Source organism: Canis lupus, chromosome 14, assembly GCF_048164855.1.
Source record: "Canis lupus baileyi chromosome 14, mCanLup2.hap1, whole genome shotgun sequence".
Taxonomy (NCBI): domain Eukaryota; kingdom Metazoa; phylum Chordata; class Mammalia; order Carnivora; family Canidae; genus Canis; species Canis lupus.
In genome coordinates this window covers 13,081,066-13,099,278 of record NC_132851.1, presented here as the reverse complement: position 1 = coordinate 13,099,278, position 18,213 = coordinate 13,081,066, and the positions used below count along the sequence as shown (strand labels likewise).

Genomic DNA, 18,213 nt, shown 5'->3' with positions numbered 1-18,213 from the left:
ATGTTTATTTTATTTTATTTTATTTTATTATTTTATTTTTTTACATAGCAGTGTTATATCCTATAAAGCCTTCAAGTATTGGTTTTCAAACTTAATATATTAACAGATTTTTTTTCACAATCCTTAGGAAATACTATGTGCTCTTATTTATCAGTACCCATTCACTGCTCTGATGATAGAAGTTATGCCTGCAATTATATATGTGAACACTGTAGCATTTTCCTATGAATTGGCTTATGTAAAATTGTTTTTAACTAAATGATAATACTTTGATAGCAGTGCTCATATTAGTTATTGCATTATGCCATCTGAGACTTTTGGGATTTTAATTATCTTGTATTTTTCTTGGAAATAACATCCTAAATATAAATAAAAATTTTACTGCTTTAATACCATTTTGCAAAGCATCAAATAGTAACTGTTGCAAAATTCAATACTTTTTAAAGTATCTCTGGACTGATAAATTTAAATTTACTGTATGAAACAATATCTTTAAATCCTATGGTTTCTATATAGGTTGTACATTTTCTCTTTGGCACTTCTGAATAAAAACAAAATGATTTATAAACATTTAACTCTGAAATCTATACAACATAAGAAGGACCCAATTCTTTATTTTGGTTTTAAAAGTTTATAGTGGAAAAATAGAGAACATTTTCATAAGTTGGAGTTTAAGATCTAGTAGGGATTTATATTGTCCATGCCCTATTATACTTGTGAAAAATTGGTATTGTCAGTTTTATAAACATCAACAAAAAAAGTGATGTGAACAGTCTCAATGAAAGAAATGTACATATTATACTTTTGGAGGAAGGCTTCATTTTAAAACTATAATATGAAAACTAGGAGAATTATTCGTGTTGCCTGCAACATTGACATTGCGTTTTATGTTAAGTAATTAATTGTATATAAGGAATGAATAATCAAAATAGTCATGAGGAAAATAACTGAGATGTTTTAAAAAATAAAATATCAAAATGCAATTAAAACCTTAATGAATCCCTCATATTACTTATTGATCATATTCCTATCATCTCTCTTTGGATTTAAGTCTATCCTGAATTTGGTGCATTTTTTAATGCTCTTCCTCTTCCTCTTCTCTCTCTCTCTCTTTTTCTTTTCTTTTTTCTCTTTGACAAAGGTTATAATCCAGATCTTTAAAAAAAATTCTATCACAAATCACATAGGAAAAAATAAATAAATAAAAGCCAGGCAGCCATTAAAATAGACATTTCACTGATTTTTTACAGTATTTAGAAATTACAACATAGAAACCATAAAAATATTCTCCTAAATACTCTTATAATACTTTAAATTATTGTTTAATCCATTTGGAGCTAATTTATGCATTGTATCTGCATTTTTATAGACTGTGTTAAGTACAAACCTAATTTTATCTTGATCAGAAGAATTACTTATCATTCCATAACTAAGTATTAAGTAGTTGATAACTTCCAAAGAGTATCAATTCCATCTCTACCATACACCATGCATTAAGTTTCCTTATTGATGTTGGTACTTTCTGGGATCTGTATTTTATTCTGTTGATCCATTTCATTTGTTCATGTGCCATTACCACATTTTCTTTAGTTATATAATTATAAATAATTTTCCGAACTGTGGTGTATGTCTTTGCACATTGTCTATGCCCTATTTTATCTCTCATAAATGTAGATATGTATAATATATGCATATATTACACACATGCATATGTCATATGTAGTTATTAAATATAAAACACGTGATATATGTATACATGATATACCTCTATGTATTATGTGTGTATATATAATAATTAAAAAAGCAAACACGGATATTGATTACACTGTGTATCTATTAGGATACACACACATATTTCCCCTTATTGACATATATTCGAATCAATACCTTTGCTAGCTTTTAAAATACATACTGACAAGTTGGTTCTAAGATTTTATGGAAATAAGATGTCTTAGGACTGCTTGAACCATCTTGACAAATGGGAACAAAGTAGAAAATGTAAACTAAAGGTTTTCAAGTTTTACAACAAAGCTATACTTATCAACACAGTGCTGTATTACCTTAATTTTTTTTTAATCAGCAGAAGATCTAAAGATATATGCACTAAAATGTTGATTTATTTTTATTTATATTTTTAGCATGGTACTGAAGTATATTAAGGGGAAGGTGAAATTTTTTTCAAAAAATTAAGTACATGGAAATAGTGAATCTAGAACCATACTTTATACTACACAACAAAACCATTTGTGCTGGATCACAGTCCTAGATCTAAAAATTAAACCTAGAAAGCTTCTAGAAGTAAACTTAAGAATTTTTTTAAAATATCATGTCATACTGTGGTTTCTGTAACAACTGAAAAAACATGAACCATGATTTTAAAAATTAATAAAATCTTCATTAAAATTAATACCATGTAGTTCACAAAAGACACATTTAAAAGTATGAAAACACCGTTAAAAGGCTGAGATAAATTTTAGAATAGGGACACCTCAATGGCTCAGTTGGTTAAGCGTCCAACTCTTGATTTTAGCTCAGGTCATAATCTCAAGATCGTGAGATTGAGCCCCACATCAGGCTTTGTGCTCAATGTTTAGACAGCTTGAGATTCTCTCTCCTTCTCTCTTTCTTTAAAGACAATAATATTTAAAGAAATATATAAATGGGGAATATGCATATGAAAATATATTCAGTATTATAAGTAAACATGGAAATGTACATGAGAACTATTACTTCACACTCATTTGAATGACTAGTATTAAAAAGTCTGACACTGATCGATAATTATAGGTAAGAGTATGAAGAAACATGAACTCTTAATATGTTGCTGTGTATACTATAAGATTATTCAACCATTTTGGAACACAGACCATGACATTTTTATTAAGTTAAATATGCACCTATCTTATATCCACGCAATTTCAGACTGAGGACAATGCACATGCTAAATAAGAGGAGAACAGAAGTAGAATTCCTGAGTCATCAGATAAGCATATTTTAACTTTATAAGAAGTTTCCAAGGAATTTTACAATGTGACTGTACCATTTTACATCCCCACCAAAAATGAATGAGCATATCTTTCACTAAAGATAAATAGCAAGGAAGCATCTTTTTGTATTGGAATTTTAGGAAGACATCTCTGAGGACGTAAAATTCAAACACAGGAATATAAGATGAAGAAGAACCAATGATAATAGGAGACACAAACATATGTACATTTTATGTTAAAACCACAAGGTAAAAAATGACTTTGTAGGTTTGAAGAACTGTAAGTAAAGCAGTGTAAATGAACTGATGATGAAAACTAAGATTGGAAAATGGCAGATTCTATTGCATGTGCAATGAAGATATGTTGAAATGTGTTGACCAAGACAAAATAAAAATAATATATGAATCCAAAAGATATTCTTCTATGTTATGTATATAGTAGAGTGTAGGGACAGAAGCCTAAAATAAGCAAACCACTTAGAAAATAAATATGGAAAAACAGACAATAAATGGTTGAATGGAGAAAATGTACTTGAGAAAGAACTAGAGGAGTTCCATATGTTTTCTTCATCATATCAATAGAGTCTTGGACCATTTGAATTTACTTCTCCAATTTATTTTACTCATATTCTTTGATTTTTTATTTTTAAATATGTATATTGTAGATTTAACATTTTATACAAAAACCCCTATTGGGTTTTATTTTGACAATCACATATATATTTCTTTAGTAGTGTTTACTTTTTCTCTAGAAAATTTTTCTTGCTTTGTGGATGCACTGCCTTCTTGAATATTTCTCATTTTATTAATTAGAATTTGAATTATAAATCCCCTTCTTCCATTCAATTACCTCTCCATGCTACCATTTTCCTCTCATTACCTGTGATTCTGACTTGATCAATATTATTTATAGTGTGACTATTGTAATGTTGGATATGCAGGTAAATATTTCAATATTCAAGGTTTTACCCTATTGCCATATAAGAAAATTCCGACTGCATCATCCTTCCTAATTCAGAGTTTTCTTTTTTATTTAATCATCAGACATATAGAAAATATTTGTACCTGAACAGGCCCTATCATATTTTGTTTAACTGGGGGGGACTATAGATCACTAAAATTGCTTCATGCTAAAAGTTCTCCTGCTTATGTACCCATCTATAGTTAACGTTATTGCTCAGAGTGAGAGAAATCAATATTTGTCTCCTACATCCCTCAGCTATCACTTGAAGTGATTACTTGTAAACCAATTTTTTAGATTAAATAAACTAATTGAGTAATACAAGTCTTCACATACAGCTTCTCTACTGTAAGCAGGTAAGTGAAAATCAGGCTTCAGATATATTTTCTCTGAGGAAGAAGTAATTAGAGTGGCTACATTACTTCTACTACTTGCTATTGTCTTTACTGTCTTAATCTTTTTCAAAGAGAAGATCATAAGTTAAAAATTATTTTTAAAAACATGTCATCTGTTAAGAAGAAATTATTCTGTAAGGTTTCACACTCCGATTAGTTTTCCCAATGGGCAGTGTCCCTGTAATTGTGTCTACTTGTTAACATACTCATGCTCATTTGTGGGCATTTTGATGGGCTGAGGAGCAGGGTGAGCCATTTACCTTCACCTTTGTTTGACAATAAAATACATAGGTCCCAAAGTCAAAATTTTTCACGAGGAAGATAATGCCCTTCATTTGTTTGTTTCACTTTTATATTATTTTATGTGCAATAATGAAAATAATTTAATCTAAGCAGTATGTTGAGAGTAGTTTTGCTTTCTTACACTTGATTCTGGTGAGACTTGCAGAAGTGAAAGGGAATGAAGCAATTATAAACTTACCTTAAGAGTTCCTGTTAAGATAAAATAATCATCTTAAAAAAAACACCTTTTATTTCATACTGAATCTATGGTTTCTCAAGGGTAGAATAATGTATTGTTGACTTACATATAGATGCAGAAAGAGACACAATAGCAATAGATGATTTTTTTAATCTTCTGTTAAGCCTGAAGTCTAAATGGAGCCTGCTTAAGGGAAATCTTCATGTATTATAGCTTAGGGAATTTATGAAGATAGAAAGTAAGCTTGAATTTGAGGTGAAAGGAATGTTGAGTAAGTTGGAATGATATATTGGCTCTTTTTTCCCCCAATCATTTCCTTCCACGTTTTTGAGTAGTAGGCACCATCCTCTCCACTCAAAGACTTTGAGGAAAGAAAATAGCATGATGAATATAATTTGTGCCCACAAATTCCATATACTTTGCTTAAGTTTATGACAAATTAGAGAGTGAAAAAAAGTTTCCTGTTAAAGGTGTGCTGTCGTTTAGTATTCTAGAGTTAGGATTATTGCAATGTATTTAGGGTTAGACTAAAGAAATATTAAGTAATTTTGTATATTTTTTAAAATTTTTATTTATTTATGATAGTCACAGAGAGAGAGAGAGAGAGAGACACAGGCAGAGGGAGAAGCAGGCTCCATGCACCGGGAGCCCAATGTGGGATTCGATCCCGGGTCTCCAGGATCGCGCCCTGGGCCAAAGGCAGGTGCCAAACCGCTGCACCACCCAGGGATCCCCAATATTAAGTAATTTTGATATAGAACTTGTCACAAACAAAATTGTTCTTACTAATAGTTTGCCTTCAGCATATTACACTGAATAGCCTAACCTTGCTATAGTTTTTACAATCTTTTCAAACATTTTGAATTCTGGAAACAACACAGTTTATCCATTCGACAGAAATATATTGGTCATCTATTCAGCATCAGGCAATGCTCTAAATACAGAGACACAGCAAGGAATAAAAGCAGACAAAGCCCCTGCGGATTGTATCATGGATGGTAAATTCCTGCAGAATGTATAGCAGACAAACCTGAACACATTCACACACACTCATATACACAAAATGACAGCTAGAGAGAGTTAGGTACCATAATATGTAGTGTACCATAGTGTAGGCTATATTAAACTGACTCAGTATCAACTGAATCTAGGTTGGAAATTGACTTAAAGATTCAGAGTAAAATATGTTCTCACTTCCAGTTTACTTAACTTTAAAAGATACAAAGCTGGCATTGAAGCACATAACCAAACAGCAGTCTTTCTGAGGTATACGGACAGAGATTCAAGCTCCTTCTCATGAAATGGAATTACTTTATTTGCAACATGTCAAAAATAACAAATTCCAGGAAGATAATGTTGACAGGGTAAAAAAGAGAAAATGATACAAACTTTGGATGCCCATCAAACAATTTTTAGGGCAGTTTAGGCATCAGTAATTATTGGATGAGCACACACTTTTACTTAAAAAAAAAAAAAAGGTAGTCTAAACCTTTGTCTAACATTGTATTATTGCTACTACTCCTCATGAAAACCATTTTGTATCAAATCTGTATTGTTAAAATGGAATGCATATTACTTTGCCCATATTAAGTTCTACAAGAACTACACCTACATCTTGTCATTGAGGAATGATCAAACATCATTAACCAAGAAAAAGTATATGTAAATAAAATTTCCAGTTAGTCTCGTTTTACTCTGTTCTTGGCCCAAAGATATGTTTTTTGAACTATTGATTTTATTGAAAGTGTATGTTAATTTCCAAGGATGACATAATATGTATGTGGTCATAAAATCTGTATAAAAATACTGGAAGATATACATTGGTTAAAATGATATGCTTTATCTAATGTAATAGGGTGGAAGTGGAGTGAGCTACTTGAAATAGGAAATATATATGGATATAAAAGAATTGCTCTAAAACTTTCACCATATTTTTCAAATCTCACGTCTGTAAAAGTACACATGTGTGTTCACTAAAAATATGTTATGTTTTTGTAATTAGAGATGTAGATATATAATATTAAACAAATAAAATGATTCACAGATTAACATAAATAGTGTGATTTCCTTATGTGAAAATAAACACCCAGCAATTGAACTGTTGGGGATTTACCCCAAAGATACAGATGCAATGAAATGCCGGGACACCTGGACCCCAATGTTTCTAGCAGCAATGTCCACAATAGCCAAACTGTGGAAGGAGCCTCGGTGTCCATAGAAAGATGAATGGATAAAGAAGATGTGGTCTATGTATACAATGGAATATTCCTCAGCCATTAGAAATGACAAATACCCACCATTCACTTCAACATGGATGGAACTGGAGGGTATTATGCTGAGTGAAGTAAGTCAATCGGAGAACAAACATTATATGGTCTCATTCATTTGGGGAATATAAAAAATAGTGAAAGGAAATAAAGGGGAAAGGAGAAAAAATGAGTGGGAAATATCAGAAAGGGAGACAGAACAGAAAGACTCCTAACTCTGGGAAACAAACTAGGGGTGGTAGAAGGGGAGGAGGGTGAGGTGTGGGGGTGAATGGGTGACGGGCACTGAGGGGGGCACTTGATGGGATGAGCACTGGGTGTTATTCTGTAAGTTGGCAAATTGAACACCAATAAAAAATAAATTTATTATAAAAAAAGAAAATAAACAAAATTCTATATGCATTTATTTCAGCTAGTATATACATGCATGAGCAGAAAGAAATATGAGGGCATATACTTGCAAGACAGATGACCTATTAAATAAGAAGGAAGGTAGAGGTGGGAATTTGGACAGTTTTTTTTTTTTTTTTTTTTTGAACAGGTTTCTCTTAGAGTGCCTAAGTAGTTCAGTTGGTTAAACGTCTACCTTCAGCTCAGATCATGATCTCAGGGTCCTGTGATTGAGCCCCATTTAGGGCTTTCTACTCAATGGGGAGTCTGCTTCACCTTTCCCCTCTCCCTCTGAGTGCTCTCTCTCTCTCTTTGAAACAAATAAGCAATAAGATCATCAGGATAGGTTAAGGGAAATAAATGACAGCCTCAGAAGGCAAAATCTACGTTTAATTGGGGTTCCCGAGGGCGCCAAAAGGGACAGAAGACCGGAAAGAATATTTGAACAAATCATAGCTGAGAACTTCCCTGATTTGGGAAGGGAAACAGGTATTCAGATCCAGGAGATAGAGAGATCCTCTAAAAACAATAAAAACCGCCCAACACCTCGACATTTAATAGTGAAACTTGCAAATTCCAAAGATAAAGAGAAGATCCTTAAAGCAGCAAGAGACAAGAAATCCCTGACTTTTATGGGGAGGAGTATTAGGGTAACAGCAGACCTCTCCACAGAGACCTGGCAGGCCAGAAAGGGCTGGCAGGATATATTCAAGGTCATAAATGAGAGGAACCTGCAGCCAAGAATACTTTATCCAGCAAGGCTCTCATTCAGAATAAAAGGAGAGATAAAGAGCTTCCAAGATAGGCAGAAACTGAAAGAATATGTGGCCACCAAACCAGCTCTGCAAGAAATACTAAGGGGGATTCTGTAATAGAGGAAGTCCAAGGGAACAATCCACAAAAACAGAGACTGAATAGGTATCATGATGACACCAAATTCATATCTTTCAATAGTAACTCAACGTGAATGGGCTAAATGACTCCATCAAAAAGCTCAGGGTTTCAGACTGGATAAAAAAGCAAGACCCGTCTATTTGCTGCCTACAAGAGACTCATTTTAGACAGAAGGACACCCACAGCCTGAAAATAAAAGGTTGGAGAACCATGTACCATTCAAATGGTCCTCAAAAGAAAGCAGGGGTAGCCATCCTTATATCAGATAAATTAAAGTTTATCCCGGAGACTGTAGTAAGAGATGAAGAGAGACACTATATCATACTTAAAGGATCTATCCAACAAGAGGACCTAGCAATCATCAATATTTATGCCCCGAATGTGGGAGCTGCCAAGTATATCAATCAATTAATAACCAAAGTTAAGACATACTTAGATAATAATACACTTATACTTGGTGACTTGAATGCAGCGCTTTCTACAATCAACTGTTCTTCAAAACACAACATCTCCAAAGAAACAAGAGCTTTAAATGATACACTGGACCAGATGGATTTCACAGATATCTACAGAACTTTACATCCAAACTCAACTGAATATACATTCTTCTCAAGTCCACATGCAACTTTCTCCAGAATAGACCACATACTGGGTCACAAATCAGGTCTTCACCGATACCAAAAGATTGGGATCGTCCCCTGCATATTTTCAGACCATAATGCTTTGAAATTAGAACTAAATCACAAGAAGTTTGGAAGGATTTCAAACACGTGGAGGTTAAGGACCATCCTGCTAAAAGATGAAAGGGTCAACCAGGAAATTAGAGAAGAATTAAAAAGATTCAAAAAAAAAAAAAGAATTAAAAAGATTCATGGAAACTAATGAGAATGAAGATACAACCGTTCAAAATCTTTGGGATACAGCAAAAGCAGTCCTGAGGGGGAAATACATCACAATACAAGCATCCATCCAAAAACTGGAAAGAACTCAAATACAAAAGCTAACCTTGCACCTAAAGGAGCTGGAGAAATCAAACAAATAAATAAAATTCTTAAAAAAATAAAAAATAAAACATGTTTTTCTGCCTCATATACCTGCTTCTAAATAACTATCAGGTTGTTCTTAAATTTTGAAAAGAAGTAAATCAAGCCTATGTTTTAATAATAACACAACTCAGACATATGCTTCTAGTTACAGAAAAACTTTAGTGCCCTTCTTAATAGGAAATGTACAGAGTATGGAACATATAAAGTATGAAACATGATATTTTAGCCTACTTTTGAAATAATGCCATGCTTTTTACTCAAAATAATATTTTATTGAAATAAAAAAATCATTATTAAGACTTTCATAACCTTGACTCCTCAAAAAGTGTTCATAAAGGACTTTCATGACCAATTTAGTAAATAAGGCAACTGGCAATCTTATACTATTGATCATTGTTTTTCTTATATTAACATTTTTAAAGATTTTATTCATTTATTTTAGAGACAGAGAGTCCAGTAGAGGGAGGAGCAAAGGAGAGGGAGAGGGAAAGAATCTCAAGCAGACTGCACGCTGAGCACAGAGCCCTATGCAGGGATCTATACAACCCTGAGATCATGACTTGAGCAGAAACCAAGAATTGAACACTTAACCAACTGACCCACCCAGGCACCCCCTTATATTCACATTTTTATTCTGTACTACTAGCCTCCTACCTGCAGCCACCAGCTACTTTGCTAAAGCTAGCACATCACTTAGTACCTATTTCTTCCACATTTGTTGTTCAATAAGTGCTGAGTAACAGTAACATTACATTCTTGGTAGCATAATTAAGAGTATAGGCATATTATCACCAGTTTACATTCCCTGCCCCCCCAACACTATCTAAATATTTTGTAAAATAAACAAATATTTGAATGGTTTTGTTTATTTTAAAAAATATTTTATTTATATATTCGTGAGAGATACACAGAGAAAGTCAGAGACATAGGCAGAGGAAGAAGCAGGCTCCCTACAGGGAGCCTGATGCAGGATTTGATCCTAGGACCCTGGGATCACGACCTAAGTCAAAGGCAGATGCTCAACCACTGAGCCACCCAGGTGCCCCTATTTGAATAGTTTTAAAATTATAGTCTTAAATATCAATGGTTATTGTGTACCCAGAAAGTTGTAATCAAGTAATTTTCATGTTCCACTTTGGAGATTTCTACATCTACTTTCACATTGTGGCACTTTCAAGGGAAAAATAAATTATTACATTGTCAGTAATATAAAGTCTATTTCCCTTTCTTTGTTTTTTCCATGTAAAATATGAAAAAGCCATTCTCTACTTGTTTGTTTCTTTATAAGCAATTGTTTTTATATAATCCTGAAGAGTAGTATTTATGCCATATTTGCTTGTTCTCAAACATGTTTTAATTTTTCCAAAAGAAAAAAATTTCACATCTCCAACTATGCACTATTATTCTACACCATTGCATTTAGTCTTATTACATTTCAGTCCCTGAGATAGGGGCTTACATCTGGCAATTATTTAAAAACTAAAATATTATAAATGTAGATTTTTATATTATCTTTCCATAAATTCCATGATTTCCATGGGAGCTAAAGAAAAGTATCTGGCCTTTATAGATTAAGATTTTATTTACTTATTCATGAGAGACATAGAAAGAGAGGAGCAGAGACATAGGCAGAGGGAGAAGCAGGCTCCCAGTGGGGGAGCCTGATGCAAGACTTGATCCCAGGACCCCAGGATCAGGACCTGAGTCAAGGAAGACACTCAAACACTGAGCTACCCAGGTGCTCCTATAGTCCAAATTTGTTATCAGTGTTAACCAGTTAAATATGCTCATATCCATATCTTTCTTGTTGTTTATGAGCAGCTCTAACGTTCATGAACTGAACACTTGCAATAGCCTTGGCGGACTTCACAAAACAAGGTATTCTTAACATTAATTCAGACGTAGGATAAAACCTTTGGCTTAGAAATTACAGCCATAAAAGGTAATATAAAGCTGCATTTTAATGATGAATTGACATACAAATGGTCTGACTTCCATTTGGTAACTTAGCTTACTATTGAAGTTATCAGCAAACCCATAAAATCCAGTTTCCTCTTTCAAAACACCCGTTAGAGGTTGCAAAGGAATTACATCTTGTAGCCGTTCATCATGAGAACATAAATTGCACTGGTTGTCTCATCTCTTTCCTTCCCATGCTGTGTTTCCCAGATCCTCACACATCTGTATCTGCCTGACTAGCTACATGGCAAACTGGCAGTACACGTGTCCTTTGCTAATTATTCCCCATCTCTTAGTTTCAGGGCCTCTTGGGCTTTCAGTACCATTTATCTTTATCTCAGAACTATGCAAAACTCATAGTGTGGCAGAGATCAGAATATAAAATGACATTATGGATAATTTCCATTTTCAATCATTTCTAACTTGTATTTTAATGGCTACCTTTCTTGTATTTTCCAACAATTTTCGTGAGTCAGTGTTTAGCATGCTTAAAGTAAGCAAGTAGGTTTTGGATGAAACTCAACCTCTAACAAATTTATATCTCAGGTTTAAAGCTTTCAAATCTAGGATTTCAGAGTTCCTCAGAAAGAAATGGAGGAGCATAAATCTTCTGTCACTTATTTCTGCAGGCAATCCTTCAAGAGGTCTATTTTGGGCTACATAATCCAGACTATCCACAAATTTGTACTACTGGCTCTCCTTTTGCATTTAGTCTGGAGATTTGTGAGGTCTGGAAAATCAGAAATGCTATTCAACAGACTGAGAAACACAAGTCCAGAATTTTCAGGGTTTCAAGAATACTTGATGTGGTTGAGATGTCATTTGATGAGCCATAAGCATGCTCAATGCCTAAGCTACTGAATACACTTGAATTGTCCCTGTAGTGTGGTGCATTGGGTTGTGATATATTCATCCCATCTCTTTGCTGTTATTCACACATTTACCATCTGGCGGTAACAAGCACAACAGTTGGGGCCCTAATGTCTTGGTCTATAGCATAAATTTGCTCAGCACCAGTGAGAGCACTGGGAGTATACCCTCAGGACCTGGCCTATCAACAGCATGCTTTTCAGTGGACCACCCTTAGGATACAGCACTGGGTCTTCTACAGGTTTCCTTTTTGCTTACTTGCTTAGAGCCCCTATGGTTGGCAAGGAGTCTATATCATGATAATATAGGCCCTTCTCATTTTCCTTAATCCCATGAAATGTAGATTTCTTTAAAAATTATATTGCATTTTGGGGTGCCTGGGTGGCTCAATCATTAAGCAACCAACTCTTGATTTCAGATCAGGCCATGATCCCAGGGTCCTGAGATCGAGCCCAGCAGGGAATCTGTTTCTCTCTTTCTCCTTCTCTTCCTGCCCCTCCCCCTGTTCTCTCTCTCAAATAAATAAATATTTTAAAAAATTACGTTGTATTTTGAGGTATAAATTGTTGAGTTACACAACTTAAATGTTATTTTTAATGAGTTTAATTACAGATAATAGAACTTACAGTATGTGGCATATGTGACAACATATGCTTTGGCTGAGATATTCACTGGAATTACTAGTCTGATACCGAGAAAAGAGGTTATGCCTATGTCACATCTCATTTCTGTTTTCTTGGTCCTAATCTCACACATTCCATATCCCCTAAAAAAAAAACAAAAAACAAAACAAAACAAAACAAAAACTTTATCAAATTTACTTATGCTATTCCTACCATTAGGACTATCTCGTACAGTGATATCGGACCTTCCATTCCAAAAGTCCACTGCAAGGATGTCTTACATCTTTGCTACTCAAAGTTTGGCCATGAATCAGCATTGTTAGTCAATATCTGGCCCTTTCCCAGACCAAATAAAATAGAATCTAAATTTTAATAAGATCATTATGATTCATATGCACATTAAAGTTTAACAAGTGCCTCCCTAGAATATTCAAAAATAAATTACAAATGAGCCCCACTTCTCAAGAATTCACAGGTATCAAGGCCTTAATCTAACCTTGTGTAACCTTGGACTATGCATGTGTGCATGGGGAATAGGGTGTTGCTCACTTTTATCTCTCTTATCCTTCCCATTTAGTAGAAGTTATCTTTTCAATCAAATAAGCAAGCCAGATCTGTAGCAAATCTGTTCCAGTTTGAATCTGTATGAGGTACAAAGATTGTTAAATGGCCTCTTGGATACACTTATTTTTTTGTTCACTTTGATTTACTTCTAAACCATCATAATAAAAGGACAAGTTATGTTATGAGTAAATAAGTAAGCTAGAGCCCCATGCCTCCCTAACTTATACATAAAATACAGCTGGAATAGAGTGAAGAAGTCTCTATGAAAGGACCTAGAACACCCTGTTCCATTGTTTTCATCTTGTTAGGGTAGAGTAATACCTTCAATGTGACATCTCTAAGGGATACAGGTCGATACCATCATTTAACACAAAATAAGCTCTTTCAGTCATTAAAAAAAAGTCAGTTTTCACCTCTTAAAATTACATAATTGACACTGAAATTTTGCAGCAGGTCCTATCCCATAAATCCACAAATTTCAGATTTGCTTATCATAAGCAATTACATACAGACAAGGTACATTCTGCTAAAAGCATTCAATCAGTAAAGACTCTATTTTTGTCATAATTGTTATCAGGAGACTTGATGGGACTAGATCTATTATGTTTTCTTCTTTCTCACTTCTCCACATCCTTGGGGTAGAAATGATGGGTTACAGATCCATCATTCTTTCTTTCTCAACCTACTATTCTAGTGCATCCTTAGGCACATCTCAGGCCTAGCTATGGCCTACCATTTACTAATGCCTAATAACCATGCTTGTTATTGTTTTCTGGCTAAGAGAAGCTCTACATAATTTCCTCTTTCTCAGAACTGCAACAAACTTATTGTGCCCAATTTGTTCAGTCATGCTTTGTCCAATACCCCTTGTATCCAAAGGATATATTATCAAGAAGGTTATCTAGAGATCTAAGGGTTGCCTGTACCTGTGGAATACTAAACAGACACACAAGTGAATGCTTTTCCATTTAATTATCTTATTATAACCAACTGTATTGAGCTTTCTCAAACATCTGACTGTTATAGTGCCTGACAATGAGCCCTCAAACACTTGTTTTAGAGTGAGTTCTAACACCCACTGTGACTTTTCAGCTCAGCGAATAATTGTATCACCAACGGTGTTGCCTTTTTTAATCATGTTGCTATGAGATTGAGCATAAGAATAGAACTATAAACACAACTTTCCTTGAAAATGCTACATTATTTGCTCTTATTGCTTTAGAATGTATATTATCTATACATCAATGATACATAATTAAAATTTTTATATATTGTTTTTAAAAGAATATTTAAAATTTGAGAGATAAATATCTATTTTCATAGAGCAGTTTTCCTTTATAGTACAGTCTGTATTACTATTAAATCATCAAAGTAACTCTCTGTGCTTGTTTTGGGTCTCTGAATTTTGAAGTCAACGTATGTTATAGCTGGGTGTGCAGCTCTGACCCATTTTCTGAGTAACATGTCAGACCACTAAAATTGAGAGGGGTTCTTGAACAAAACAAGTCTCTGCATTATGCCCATACAGCAGTCCACCCTGGCCTTATGACATAGCAAATCAATGTGTCTCAATGTGTCCATGGTAAATAAGGATGCTATACAGAGACATAGGAAACCCACCATGTAGAGTCACAGCAAAAAGTCTTAGAGTTTTGAGGCAAATTTATATTCTCTCTGGATTCATATTTTCTTTTGGGAATAAACTCATTGTTTGGTACTGAGTCCTGCTAAAATGCAATGCTTAAAAATGAGGCAAACTAAATGAGGTGGACCTAAAACCTGAGCTGCCATCATGACATACCAAGCCTAACAGTAATCCTGTGTGACAGGAATCCTCTTTCAAATAATAGATGATAGATAGATGATTAGATAGATAGATAGATGATAGATAGATAGATAGATAGATAGATAGATAGATAGATAGATAATCAGGCTAAAATACTTCAGAAAGAAATAAGTTGTGTGAGCAGGTTCAGATTCTCATGACATATCCTCTTCTTGGATAACCAACTCAGCTTCAGTACGTGTATATCATCTAATGAAGAAGTTCCTTAAGACTTGTGATCACAGAAGGGAAAACAATTGATCCTGTTTTTTAGGTTGTGCTGGTTCCAGTTGGAAGTGAACTTCTAGAGCAATCCAGCTGCTCTCTGCAGTGGCACTGAAAGAAGAGTAGAGTAACTTAAAAATCTTCCTAGTGGGGAGAACTTTGTCAATGATATCCAAATGACCACTTTCCCTGGAAGAAGCGTTACTGTAGGTAAGAGAATAATAATGCCCCTCAGAGATGTCCACATGTGAATTTTAGACACTTGTGCATATGTTACCTTAAACGGCAAAAGGGACTTTGCAGATGTGATGAAATTAAGGATCTTAAGAAATTATCCTGGACTTTTCAAGAGAGTCCAGTGTCATTACAAAGAACCTCATAAGCAGAAAGTAAGAGGTCAGAGAGGAGAGGAGATGCTATAAAGGTGGATATGAAGATGTAGGAATGGTCCACAAGGAGCCTCTTGGAGCTGTAAAGTTAAAAAAAAAAAAAAAAAATTTCCCCCTAGAGCTCCAGAAGAAAAGCAGTGCTGTTGACTGTTTGACTTTTGCCCCATTAAGACTCATTTCAGATTTCCAACACCCAGAAAAATCAGACAGTAAATCTGCATTGCTTTAAGCCCTTAAATTTCAAGTAATCTGTGTAAACAGCAATTGGGAAACTAATGCAGATACATAATACTGAATCTCTGAAATGACTAAAAGGTTGGTTGGTTGGTCAGGGACTGGGCAAACCAAACCAAACCAAACCAGTTATCTCCTGTTATATCATCTCTTATTTCTGGCCTGATTCTATAGTTTGAATTTTCTCTTCATTATACATTGTATTTTCCTTTTTAGCTTTATTAGTAATTTTTTTTTTTTGCTTTCTTAGTAAATTTTTAAAAATGTGATCGCAACGTTGTATATTTTACCTGCCTAAGCACTGGATGATTTTTATATTCCTACTCATGTCCTTGATCTTTACTGTGAGATGTAGTTACTGGAAGGAAGTTTGATCTTCTTGAGGGTTATTTGTAAAGTTTTTAGGTGAGAACAAAGTAGCCTCTGCAGATCTTTTTACATCTCTCTGTACAGGTTTCTCCTCTCCTCTCCCTACCCTACAGCTTGAGTTGCCTTCATCTTCATGACCCAAGTCAGGCTCTTTACCCCAGGAAGACCTGTACTTCCACCTTGATTTCCTCTTTTCCCTGTGCCTGGAAAGAATTTCAGAACTTCAGTAAAATGAAACAAGCATTGGGTCTTAACTAATTTACTTGCTCTCCCTTATAGATCATTTCCTTGTACTATTTGATATCCTATGTCTGAAGATTGATGGTTAATATATTTTTTTTTCTACTTTTAGATGTTCTGGTGGATAGGAATATTACTTTTCTATTACTCTCTCTTGAACAACAACAGACGATTTTGAAGATTATTTTTAAATCCTTTCTATTATCTTGCAAAGCTTTTTAAAGATTTTATTTATTTATTCATGACAGACACACAGAGAGAGGCAGAGACACAGGCAGAGGGAGAAGCAGGCTCCATGCAGGGAGCCCAACGTGGGACTCGATCCCGGGTCTCCAGGATCACACCCTGGGCTGCAGGTGGCGCTAAACCACTGGGCCACCGAGGCTGCCCCTCAAGTCCAAATTTTAATTGTATTTCTTTACCCTGCAAGCTATCAGCTCAGTCAGTAATAAAAACTATTATCATTTTTCTTACTGAAATCCATTCTCATTAACTTTTTATTTCTTCCAAGAAATATCTTTTCCTCTCGGTGGTATAAATTTAGATTCGTTGTCTTTCCTGAAATCTTAAGGTGGCAATCATTTTGATTTGGAACTTGTAAAGATATGGGTTTGAATCTTAACTGTCATTTGCTGATTGTGAAGTGTTTGGAAATTGCACACTCTTAATGTCCTTTAAGGTAGGGGAGAAAATACACATCTAGAAGACTTGCTTTGAAAATTACAAATAACCTAAGTACAAAAGTCTGACAAAGCACAAGTGTCCTGAAAAAAACAAAAACAAAACAATTTACTTTTGTGATAGGTCTATTATTGCCCACAAAAATAATCTTCCTTTTGTTTTCTGGAGTGCTATATAGATATTTGCATTAGGGAGAATTTACGGTATATATAATTTCTTTAATCTTCATTTTCTACTAAAGAGACACAAGGAATGATTGTTTGGTAATTTACTCCCAGAGAATTTGTCAGATTGCCTGGCAACAAGCTAACTGGAAAATGGGGTTCTTTTCCACATAACAGGGTGCCTGTGCCAAAGTAAACTTCCCCAAGTTTTCTGAGGTTGACTAGTGGCCATTTCTAGTACTGTGTGCATGTGTGTGTGTTTATTTATTTTTATATATAAAAACGTGTTCTGCTAAAGTCTATAGAAGCAGGTCAGAATCAGAATTATAGGCATGGGCGGTCAAGTTTTAGGATATCTAAATTCAGATGGAAGAAGACCAATATGTTTTTGAGTAAACAATAATAATCCAAGAACTCAAATAAACTGTATATCATCTCATGCAATATTTATAATTGTAATACTAATATCTGTATGTTACAGAGGAGTTCAACAAAATTATAAGATAAGCTTACTTTATTTCAAATAGTAAGTGTTAGAAACACAAACTCAATTCTGATTTAAATTCATGTCTCTAGAGGTATTCTAGACACACACACACCCCACATTTTGTAAATCAGGAAGCTGAAGCAAAAAACCTGTGAAATGACTA

The 18,213-nt window shown here is 34.3% G+C and overlaps 1 long non-coding RNA gene across 5 annotated transcripts in view; it reads left to right on the top strand.

Annotated features, from left to right (window-relative positions):
* The window catches only part of LOC140603729 (uncharacterized), a 208,132-nt gene that overhangs the window by 159,080 nt on the left and 30,839 nt on the right, over positions 1-18,213 (top strand). For 3 of the 5 annotated variants that reach the window (XR_012006708.1, XR_012006705.1, XR_012006706.1), the window contains one exon: positions 15,536-15,696. The exons of 1 other annotated variant lie outside the window; for it this stretch is intronic. This is a non-coding gene — a long non-coding RNA (uncharacterized lncRNA). Of the gene's footprint in view, positions 1-15,535; positions 15,697-16,966; positions 17,154-18,213 lie in introns of those variants that run through there. One more of the 5 variants, XR_012006707.1, reaches the window with a different exon arrangement.